The sequence below is a fragment of the Pezoporus wallicus genome, unplaced genomic scaffold, assembly GCF_028554395.1.
Source record: "Pezoporus wallicus isolate ANWC-B61680 ecotype Strahan unplaced genomic scaffold, APGP_CSIRO_Pwel_v1 contig_8692, whole genome shotgun sequence".
Taxonomy (NCBI): Eukaryota; Metazoa; Chordata; class Aves; order Psittaciformes; family Psittacidae; genus Pezoporus; species Pezoporus wallicus.
Window position 1 is genome coordinate 33,527 of NW_026642640.1, and position 11,275 is coordinate 44,801.

An 11,275-nucleotide genomic window follows, 5' to 3' on the forward strand; every position below is an offset into this window, starting at 1 on the left:
AGTATTTAAAGGGTGGCTGCAAAGAAGATGGGGATTCCCTTTCTACATGGAGTCACATGGAAAAGGTGAAGGTTATTGGGCACAGGTTGGGGAGGAAAAAAAATATTTCACAGTGAGAACAGTCATTAGGATCCCCTCCCCAGGGAAGTGGTGGATTCCCTGGCATGGGACACCTTTAAGATTTAGCCAGACAGGGTGTTGGGACCTTGTCTAGACTATGTTTTGCCAGGAAAGGTGGGACCACATGATCCTTGCAGTCCCTTCCAACCTGGTATTTTATGATTCTCTGAAATTTGGTGGTATAAATTTTGAAGCAAGCTGTATTGGTCAAGAAAGGCTGTATTTTTTCTTTTCCAGCATTATATGCAGATAAATAATTTTAGCATGTGTAAATATTTGAAATCGATTGACCATAGTTTCACTGTCAAATGAGCATATGTGCAATAGCGGGAATACATTATCAAAGATATAAATCTGATTTAAGATTTTTGCAGTTGTAATGGTTGAAAATCTTGGCACACTAGCATTTTTGTACCTGTAAAAGAAATATAATGTGAAAATTGATTTAAATGCTGAAACTATAATTTGCACACAACTTGGGCACGGCTTCAAATTGTAGCATATTCCTTTAAAAGAAGGGAAATACATAGCATGACCGGATAATGGTAAACACTTTTAATGTCCCAGATACCCTGGTTGCATTATGTATCTGTTTTTAAGGTGCCTGTGTTTTGCAGTAACTTGTTGCAAAAAGAACAATGCTTATTCATTTGAATGCCATTCAAAAATGCCAATTACTAACAGTGTAAAAAAAACTTCACATGAATTTCATTGGTGTAGATTTATTTTTAAAGTGTAGTTAGTTGAAAGAATTCTCAACTGTAATCATAAGGTAAAAGATGTGGTCAAATTCATTATATCTTTGGAAATTTGCTTTATTTAAAATGTTGTATTATTGCAGTTTGTCTTAAGTCTTTACCACTTGGGGATTTTCTGAAAAAAACTGAAAGAGAACATGTTTTCATTATAAGTTCTTTATCATGCTTAAAAAACAGACATCCCTTAAAACAGTTAGGAATGAGTTCTTGTGAAAAGAAATTTTTTATGAATGAGATGTTCTACTGATTTTTAAAAGTAGTCTTTGTTTCTGAAGTAATTGTTAATGGGGATCTAACTACCTCTTGTGATTTAGTAGATCAATGTGTTCTAACAGTAGTGGTATGTGTAATATATTGTTTTGCCTGTTTTAAAACATTTAATTGTTATTATGAAGGAGAAAAAAATACTCTATTTGTATAGAAATACTTATATTAATAAATTAGCAGACATGAAGTAATCGTCAGTTCCTTTTTTAGGTGAATGCACTGAACGACAGCCATGTCCACATGTATTCAAGGGCATAATACAATTTCCAGATTACCTGTAAGAGGCACTTTCTTAGTTTTGGTATTTTTTATACTGTAAAAGCTTGATCAAAATCTTAGGGTGGTATCAGGGACTTGTAGTTAAGAAAACGAGACTCTTTTTATTCAGATTGTTCTTTAGCAATTTTATGTTAGCACCTATTTAATTTAATTTAGATCTATTCTGAATTCAGCCTTATATGAAGGGGATTGTATATATTCATGGACTTTAATCCGCATGAATGTTCTTAGACGTGATATTTCTATTTTTAAAACTTGTGTCTCATTTAATTGCCAAAAAATTTATTTGTAAAAAAAAATCTTTGGATGAAATAAGGTTCAGGTTCTTTGTTTAACTCTTGAAAATGTCACTACAAAGGGATCTAATTCAGTGCTAACTGAAAAATTATAGAAGGAATGTTTGTTATTCTGAGTTCTTGTGAAGTATCCTTACCTAGCCCCTGCTGACTTCAGAGAATTGGATCAGGCTTTCTTGGGCTTGGTTTGTTTGGGGTTTTTTCCCCTCTCAGAAATCAGTGGAATGGCTAAAAACAGAATTTTCAGTGGAAACTTGATATGGATTTTATACATGAAAGCTAACTAGTCCTCAGTGTAAGCCCTCTGTGCAGTTTTCATTGGGATACGGTAATTTATGGAGTTGACTGTGCAAGTTAATGGCAGTGGGATTTCAGTTGCTAACAGAATGGCTGAGTTTATTGAGGTGGGAATCCAGTGACCTTTTTTTGATGTTGCAGTGGAGTAATGGAGTTAACCAACGGCTGCTTTGAGCTCTGAAAGTCTCTCAAGAGTTCTCTGGATTGTGCTTGGAGATTTCTGTGGTAATGTGCTCCAAGGATATACTGGGTGTTTAAGTAAGGAGTTGATAGTTGCTGACCAACAGTTACTCTTGCCCTAATTATATGCAATTTTTAGGCAAATTAATCTGAAGTGTGTTTATAAAATTAGTTATGAGTTCCTATGAGTAAATTAGGAAGACTTCCAACAAAGAAATAGAGTACAGCTGTAAAAGAACACTGTAGAAATAAGGGATATGCCTGCACAGCATTTGCTGTGTGCTTGGGCTACTTTTAAACTAGCTTGATTACTGCTAGTACAAATAATGCAGAACATGGGGGCTGTGTGCAACTTGATGGGGCCCTGAGCAACCTGATCTTGTTGAAAATGTCCCTGCCCATGGTTGGAACTAGATAATCTTTAAAGGTCCCTTCTAACTCAAACCCTTCTATGATTCTGTGATGGTTCCCAGCCAGACTGTGGCAACTCTTGACAAATTCTTTGCTACTATAGCTCTAATCCTAACAGCACCACAACTAAAATAATTTAAAACTAGCTTTGGTATGTTTGGCAGTGAATATACTGTAGGCTAATAGTGCTCTTGCATTGTATTTGATGTTCCAGATTAGGTGATTTAAAATGTAACTGCCTTGCAAACTGTACTTTAGGGAACTAAACATGTTGGCATATATATTATGTCAGTATATAGCTGTATTTATTTGCAGCTAAGGAATGTCACATCCTCTGTTTATTATTCCTCTTTTTGAATTATTGAGCAGTTAGGGTGTACTTACATTTCATCAAAATTCATTTGTGAGCACCAAAACCAAAATAAAACACCAAAAAGCCCACCAAAGTTAAGTGCAAGCACTTGAATATTTTCATGTCAAAGATTTAAACCAGTGAAAAGAATCCATGTGAGTTGTAATGAACTTTGAAAGGTGGGAATGAAAACAGTAGATACTTCAATACTGGGTCAGTGTTGGATTTCGTAAAAAGTACAGATAGCAAAAATCTCTAGTCAAATTTACTGCTCCTACTGAATTTGTAGTTCTTTCAGGCATTTAAAGATACAAATATCTGTATTGGGAAATGAGTCCTGTGCACTCTTCTTAAGAAAGGTGCATCCCTTAGCTGTGAAGTGAGGGAGTCTTTGAGTGAAGGATATGCAAATTCTAGTCTGTGCTAATAGTGACACTTTGGGCAAAATGTAATATATTTTTTTTATTTAGGTATGATAGCATGTTAAGAAACAACAAACTTTATACTGCTGTAACTTACACTACTGGAAAAAGCATGGTATATAATCTGCCTTTATTTTGCAATCAAGCACTTGTAAAATAGTCATTAACAGTATTAATGAAAGTGGCAGAAAGCTGCTATCTTTTCAGTATTTATTCTTGCTATTTAAAAGCATAACCATGACAATAATTTTTATATATGAAGTATTTAAAAAGTGATTATTCTGATTTTCTGTAATTATCATGGGTTATATTTTGTTAAATTCATCTTCAAATACTTTAAATGTTACAGGAAAAATACAATATTTTCTTCAAATTATCATTATTTCTGTAATTACTTGCAATCTGGGGGGCATTTACAATACAAATAGAGATCCTTTATGAAGGAAAACTTACTATGGGGCTTCTTAAAGAAATCAGACCTATAATTACAGACAAATACATACATCTTAATTATTAACAAACATACTACTTAGGGTATATATATTGTCTCCAGCAATTTTTCTTTAAAATTCAGAAAATTATTAAATTCTCTTTCAGAGCAATTTATTTGTGAATCTTGTAAACTTTCTGAAACTTTTACATTCCTCTTCCCTAATAGGCTCTGCAGGAGTATGTACTGCTTTATGGCAGTTCTGTAATACTAGCTGTGCCTCAAATTAAGTAGTCTAATCTGAAGCTGAGACACTCCTACACCATTTGATTACATTTACAGAAACTCAGCATTGCTAGCAAAAAAGCACCTTGAACTAGATCCCTTTCTAATACATTAAATGCTGTCATTGACTATATTGATTATATTTGGCATCTTCCATTTCAGTCATATAGTAAGTCCAATCAGGTTTATTCTTTGTTCTATTAAAATGCACTGGAATGTCTTCCTCAGCTTGCTTTTGTGTGAGTATGTGTTTTTTAGTTGTAATTGACAGGCAATAATAATATGGAACTTCAGTTATTTCTTAAGGATCATGTTATATTTGACATATTCCTGTGAGTTATAAGTTTCAGAGTGACAGCTTAGTTACCACTGTAGAAACTTAAGTATTTTTTATAGAAATAGCTTATATTTCTGTAGGGGTGTCTGGAAGACAAGGGAGTTCCTTTGTAAATATAGGTTTAGTGATAGAAGATACTCATTCTCCAGTGTGTGTTAATATAGGCTGTAGGAGTGCAGTTTATGGATAGACTATCTTCATTTGCCTTATGATACACGTATGTATGCATAACACCTTGTTTTGAAATTCAAGTTATAATTTTTTCTCTGTAGTCTTCTAAATTATGGTTGTACTGGATACATTTTTGCAATGTGTGTTAAAATATCTAGTCAAAGAGTTGGCATGAAATAAATAATTTCTGCAATACATTTTCCCTGTTACATTTTAGATATTCATACTTCTCTGAAGTGTTTTTAATAGCAATCTTTTAAAGAGAAACTTGACACATTTCTTTTTTCGAGGTAGTAGTTGACTTACTTTAGAAGATAATCCAGCCTTGGTTTAGTTGTCTTTTTGCATCTTCTATACAGCAGATTAAAAAGGGAAATCGAGAGGAACCTTGCATACCTGGACATTGTTGGAGTCTGGGGAAGCGAACTGGACCTACTTTTCAGGCTGGTATCTTTACTGATGGCTTGACCCAGCTGCAGAAGCTCAAAGAACTTCTTCAAATGCAGGGATACAGAGAAGTGTAGCAAAGGCTAGCTGAAGATGTAAGCTTCCTGCAGTGCCTGGAGGAAGCATGTGAGGACTTTGCTCCTGGGGCTGATTGGGTACTTGGTATTTTCATGAAGCGTAACGTGGGATGGAAATAAGGGCTCCAAAATCTCTCCTTCTTTTCCATATGCAGTCAAACCCGGTCATAATTCCTTCTAGATGTTCTTGGCCGTTGGTGAGGATAGAGATGAGATTTTCCACTACAGCTGTGAGGAGACAGGCACAGTGAAGGTGGAGTTAACTCACTTCTTTCACTGCTTGCATATTTAGCAGTTTTGTCTAACCTACCTTAAAAAACAAAAAACAAACCTTAAGGATGAAGAGAGAAGTTTTTTTAATTGAAATAGTTCTCTTTTCAGCTACAGTGACAAGGTATGTTTTTAGGTTTGTTTTTTTTTTCCTTTTCATAAAGTGGATGTTTTCTTGAGTAGTAAAGAAGTATCTTCTAGTATCATAAATCAAAAAACAATTCATTTTTTTAACACCTCATGATAAATATTTATAACAACTACTACTAGGTGATTCCTGCATTTAAATATTTATTCTCTCCTGTGGTTGATCTGCAGCTGCTCTTTTAAGTGAGTTGCAGGGTAACATTTTGCACACTCAGTACTAGTCTGTGCCACCACTGCAGTAGGAATATCTTGGCACAGCTAGTAAAGTCCCCTTCTGGGACTGTCATATCTCTCTGTTCTGCTGGAATACTGGGTGTTTTTTCTGCATCTTTTTCTTAGGCATTTCTAATATACATGAGTTCAGACTAATTACTAAATGAATGATGCATGCAGATGCTAAAGATCAGTAGCAGAATGTTCAGTGGACCATACTGAACCATTGGTCATAATCCAGTGGATGGCATTTTCTCTTGATGGGGAAAGAGACAGGAGTAGCAGAATGTGTATGAAGGGACAGAGGGCCCTGAAGAGAAGGGCTTGGAGGTGTTGGTTGGTGAGAAGCTCAACATGACCTGGCAGTGTGTGCTCACAGCCCAGAAAGACAACTGTACCTGGGCTGCATCAAAAGTACCGTGACCAGCAGGTCGAGGGTGGCGATTCTGCCCCTCTACTCTGCTCTGATTAGATCCCACCTGCAGTACTGGAGTCCCCAGCATACAAAGGACATAGACCTGTTGGAGTGAGGATATTGGAGAGTTGGAACATGAAGACGATCAGAGGGCTGGAGCACGTTTCCTATAAGGACAGGCTGAGAGAGCTGGGCTTGTTCATCCTGGAGAAAAGAAGGCTCGGGAGAGACCTTACAGCAGCCTTCCAGTACCTAAACAGGGGCTGCAATAAAGGTTAGAGAGACATTTTACTAAGGCCTGCAGCAACAGAACACGGAAGTGGTTTTAAACTAAAAGAGGATAGATTTATACTATATATAAGGAAAGAAGTTTTTGCAGTGAAGGAGCAGGTTCCCCAGGGAGGTGGTAGATGCCTCATCCCTGGAAGTGTTCAAAACCAGGTTGGGCGAGGCTCTGATCAACCAGGTCTATTGGAAGATGTCCCTGCCTGTGGCACGGGGGTTGGAACTGTACAACCTTTAATGGTCCCTTCCAAACCAAAACATTCTATAGTTCTATGATTCTATGAATGATCATCTGTGCACATTTTTATTTTTACTCTGGCGATGATTTGGATATTGAAGTGAATCACTCTCAGTGTAGTTAACTGGTATTGAGGTGAATCACTCTCAGTGTAGTTAACTGGTATTGAAGTGAATCACTCTCAGTGTAGTTAACTGGTATTGAGGTGAATCACTCTCAGTGTAGTTAACTGGTATTGAGGTGAATCACTCTCAGTGTAGTTAACTGGTATTGAAGTGAATCACTCTCAGTGTAGTTAACTGGTATTGAGGTGAATCACTCTCAGTGTAGTTAACTGGTATTGAGGTGAATCACTCTCAGTGTAGATAACCAGCCACACTCCTGCAGACTTACTGTGGTAAGTAGCTACTGTATGCCTATATAGTTCAGAGGATGGTAGTTGTCCTTTATTAAATACTGACTTTCCATTACTCATTGTCAGATTTTTATTTGCTCAGAGAGCAGTATAAATTCTGTTATTTAATTGTCATGTTGCTAGTGAATCTACCCTGCCTGCTCAGTAAATTTTAAGTCTTCTGAAATAGCATTTGACAGACTGTGAATTACCAGAGTTGTGAATTAACCTTGCTCTGCCCTTCTGCTTCACCTCTGCCTGCACAGTGGCATGGTGCCTGCCAGTATATTGCTTGTTCATCCTAGTCTCTGCTCTGTATACAGTGATAAGGATCTTGATGCTTTCTTTTCATAAGCATCCAGTCTTTTGCATCATCTTGTTGTGTATTGTCATTGCACACCATTGCCTTCAGGATTTTTTTGGGTTTTGAGAGCTCTTTCAGGAAGCTAAAGCCAAAGTCAGGGCCCAACTTGGACAGAAGACACTGTTTTTTTCTTCCCTCCTCGGGGAATATGATCTGAGCTGAGATTAAGCTTATAAATAAGATCAGGTATTGGAGTAGTTTAGGAATGTGAGTTATGCACAAAGACAAGAAAAGGTCTCAGGTTCTTTCTGCAGAAACAGATTATCTGGTTAAAGGTATGTGCTCTGAGTAACTCAGTCAACATCAAAGCAAAGGTGCATCTGTGGCAGTGCCTAGATATGCTCTGTGGAAATCTGCTAAGCCTTTGAAATCCAAGTGAACACTTAGAGCTAAACAATCCACTGTCAAACAAAATAATTTCCAAAGCTTAGGAAAGGTCATGTATTCTAAGTAAACTTTACAAAGGCCGGATGCTTGTGGGAATTTTGTTTGTTCTGTGTTCCTCTTGTTCCCCAGAGACTGTCTCCTGCCATAAGTACTAGTTCTCCTGTAAAAACATCATGCTTTTTGGAAGGTGCTGCTGGTTTTAAATCTCTGGGAATTGAGAAGAAGATGCAAAAGCAGTATACTACTCTGATATGTTTCAGTGAGACAGCAACAGCTTTGAAGCCCAGGTGTCACGATTCACTAGCAAGTCTATCAGAAGAGGCTGGCACTTATGGAGGCCAGTGTGACGCGGTGTATCACCTCCTTTAAGTGGTGGCTTGCATGTGTCACACAGCGTGTGGAAAGGAATGAGCAAAGTGAACCCAGGGCAGAGAGATGGTGTGGGACAGAGGAAGTGGGTTGAGAGGCAAAGCGTGGGAGAGTGTTTGAGTGGTGGTGACAGGGAAGGTGTGGGCTCTGCCTGCTTCTGGGGTACATTTACATCTATTGCTAATCATAGCCTCACCTCAGATCTTCTGTAGGAAATCTGATAGCAACACGCTGATGCCTGGCCCCTGAAGTCTAAGAATGCCTAACTTTGATTGCAGAGCAGCAATAAAAGCCTGTGTTTGGCTCAGTACTGTGCAAATACCCTGTAGCTTTTGCTTCTCATTTCATGTATCTAACCCAAGCACAACTCATGGCTTGAAATAAGGAGTACCCTGAAGAGGAAAAAGGCGGGAGTGAGTTGGGGGAGAGATTGAGAGCATGGGTAAGTGTGGTACAATTCAGAGCCCTAAAATAAGTTACTTATCTTGTGTTACTGTCTCTCAGAGATGGGTCAGTGGTGTGTTGGGAAGACACAGATAGCTGGAGTCAGGTTTTCTGGACTAAAGCTCAAAACAGCTTTACAAATCACCAGAAACTTGTTCCCTCTCTGATAAACATTGCAAAGACCGTAGCTGCAGGCTTGAATGCTGATGGGTTGTAAAGTGATAGCCAAGCTGGTGCAGAACAACAGCACTGGGGTGCAGGTGGGTAGGAAGACCCTGTCCCAAGTACCCACAGAGGCAGGAGTCCCCTGCTAAAGTGGGCAACAGAATGAACTTCAGTGCGAGTCCCCCTCTTGTTAGTTCTGAGTGATTTGGAACAAATTTAGGGCTATAAATAAATAAAACCTTATAAACAGTTTCAGAAATCAGATGGATTTGTTTCTTATTAAGCAGACATCTCTTGAAATGCTGCAGCAACATAATCAAATTTCAGTCGCCATTTACTAGGAACAATAATTACTGTCAGGAATTAAAAGCTGATTCTACTCTTGCTGAAATTAAGACCACTGTTACAAGGAGTTACCAGACCATGTCTTACGTAGTTACTTCTCTGGGAACTGTTGCAGAGATTGTCCGAATGCACTAGTATATTTGAATAAAGAACAAATATGAAATCAGTCTTTAGGTTAGCTATTTGTTCTAGCTATTGGAGTCCATAGCTAGTTGATCCTCCTGCAAGATCGAAGTTGTAATGTTCACAATGTGGTAATCTCAGCTCATCAACCACAGGGCAAGGTGACAATTCCATTTACTCTGGGGTAGATAGGTCAAATCAGAATTCCTCCGGAAGGGCAAGTTCAGCAACAAGGTTGAGAGTAGCTGACCCAACTGAGCTTTTGATTTTTCACTATGAAGTCTTCTAGCGCTTGCAGAGAACAACAAAACATGATGGTCTGTGGTGAAATGATTCTTTGGTTCTAATAGTACCAGTGTTGGAGTCAAGAAGTTGTGTCCTTGGGTGTTTACACTCTTGAGTATTTTGGATCTGAGCTGTGACACCAGAAGAACCAGATGTCAGGAACCTGTGCCGCAACACATTGTCTCTTCCCAGGAAATTTCTCTGCTGGGAAAGTCCCTGGGCTAGAGAGTTTGCAAATGTAAATGCTTTGTAAACAGACTTTGCAGAGGAAACCTTGTACCACCAATGAGTTCCTTCGGTGCCTTTCCTGGTTTCTGAGGTAAGCATTAAGGACTGTTACCTTACCCACACCACCCACAAAGGATTTCTGACACTGATGACCAGGGATGACCTAACCAAAAATCCAAAACCTGGAGAAAAAACATCACACCACCTAAATAAAAGATGTGTTGTCTTTTTTGCTTTCTTTTGTTTCCACATGCCTCAGTTTGATTAACAGCCTTACACTGCAGTGTTGGTGGTAAATAGACAACTACACTGTCATGCCTAGAAATGCTGTGTAATTTATTCAAAGCACAAGATCCACCCGGGAGATCTCTGGACTTGAAAGTGCAGGCCTCAATTCTATAAATGTGTTCATCTACAGCCTGCTTTATCTTGTAGCAATAGCTTTGCCTAGCAATAACGTGGTAAAGAAAGAATTGTATTTGCATGGGGAAGGGAGAGGAAACTTCCACTGAATGGCTTTTGCAGCATTACTTCATTATTTAAAGCCTAGTATTTAAGAAGCCACTGTCTGGGACCTGAGGAATGCTGATGTGCTTTGCAAATAATCCAAGCTGCTTAAGGAACTGTGCACAGAAATTAACCAAGACCGTGTACCTGCTCTCTGCAAACCCGTCAGTGTTGCTGGCAAAACCTTTTCTATATTCATCAGTGCAGTCCTGGCCACCACAGTGGTGGTAGGTGTTCATACCTTGGTAGTTGTTGCACTACTCCTCTTTAACCCACATGATCATTCCAGTGACATGTTTAGCATACTGCCTTTTGCTCAACCTTCTCTTAAAAAATGAGGAATAAGTTGCTTTTTCACAGCTCTGGGGCAAAAGGAGGCAAAGAGTTCACAATTTATTCCAATGTGGATACCAGCTGTGACACTAACAGTCACAGCACAGGTAGATGTCAGCAACCAAATGTCTCAGAAAGGTGCCCTAGCCAGGGGTCTCTATGTCTTCATCCTCCACATTTACCCGCTTTGTCCCTGACTAAGAATCGGGCACCAATTTGTGCCATGTAATGACAAATTCTCCAGCATAAGCTTGGAGCCCCATATTTTGCAGATGTACAGAGCTCTGTGTTTTTATTTGGCTAGAGGAGGTCTGGTACCTTACAGGCAGCCCTGCACTGGGGTGACAGTGCAGTGAGGAGTGTTTGCTTGACCTTTGGGTGAAAACATTGCTGAAAGTGGCCGAAGCAGTCTCAGGATTCCGCTCCCACCTTCCTCCTTGATGCAATATGCCATGCTGGTGGTGGTAGGACAGGGCTGTCCAGGTCAGGCAGAGCAGGCAGGGGAAGACGGCAGGTGATGTCAGAGAAAGAGCTGGCCTAGCATGCTGGAGGTGCCACTCGGCAAAACCTCTTCATGGACAAAGCAGCTACAGTGAGTAACACATCAGGGATTGTGGTGTAGCACTGCAGCCCC

General features: G+C 39.1%; 1 long non-coding RNA gene across 1 annotated transcript; it reads left to right on the forward strand.

The window, feature by feature from the left end:
- Nucleotides 1–6,727: 6,727 nt before the first annotated feature.
- On the forward strand, nucleotides 6,728–7,167 carry LOC130610936 (uncharacterized). The gene is made up of 2 exons (XR_008975119.1): nucleotides 6,728–6,867; nucleotides 7,043–7,167. It is a non-coding gene; the product is annotated as an uncharacterized LOC130610936 (long non-coding RNA).
- Nucleotides 7,168–11,275: the final 4,108 nt, after the last annotated feature.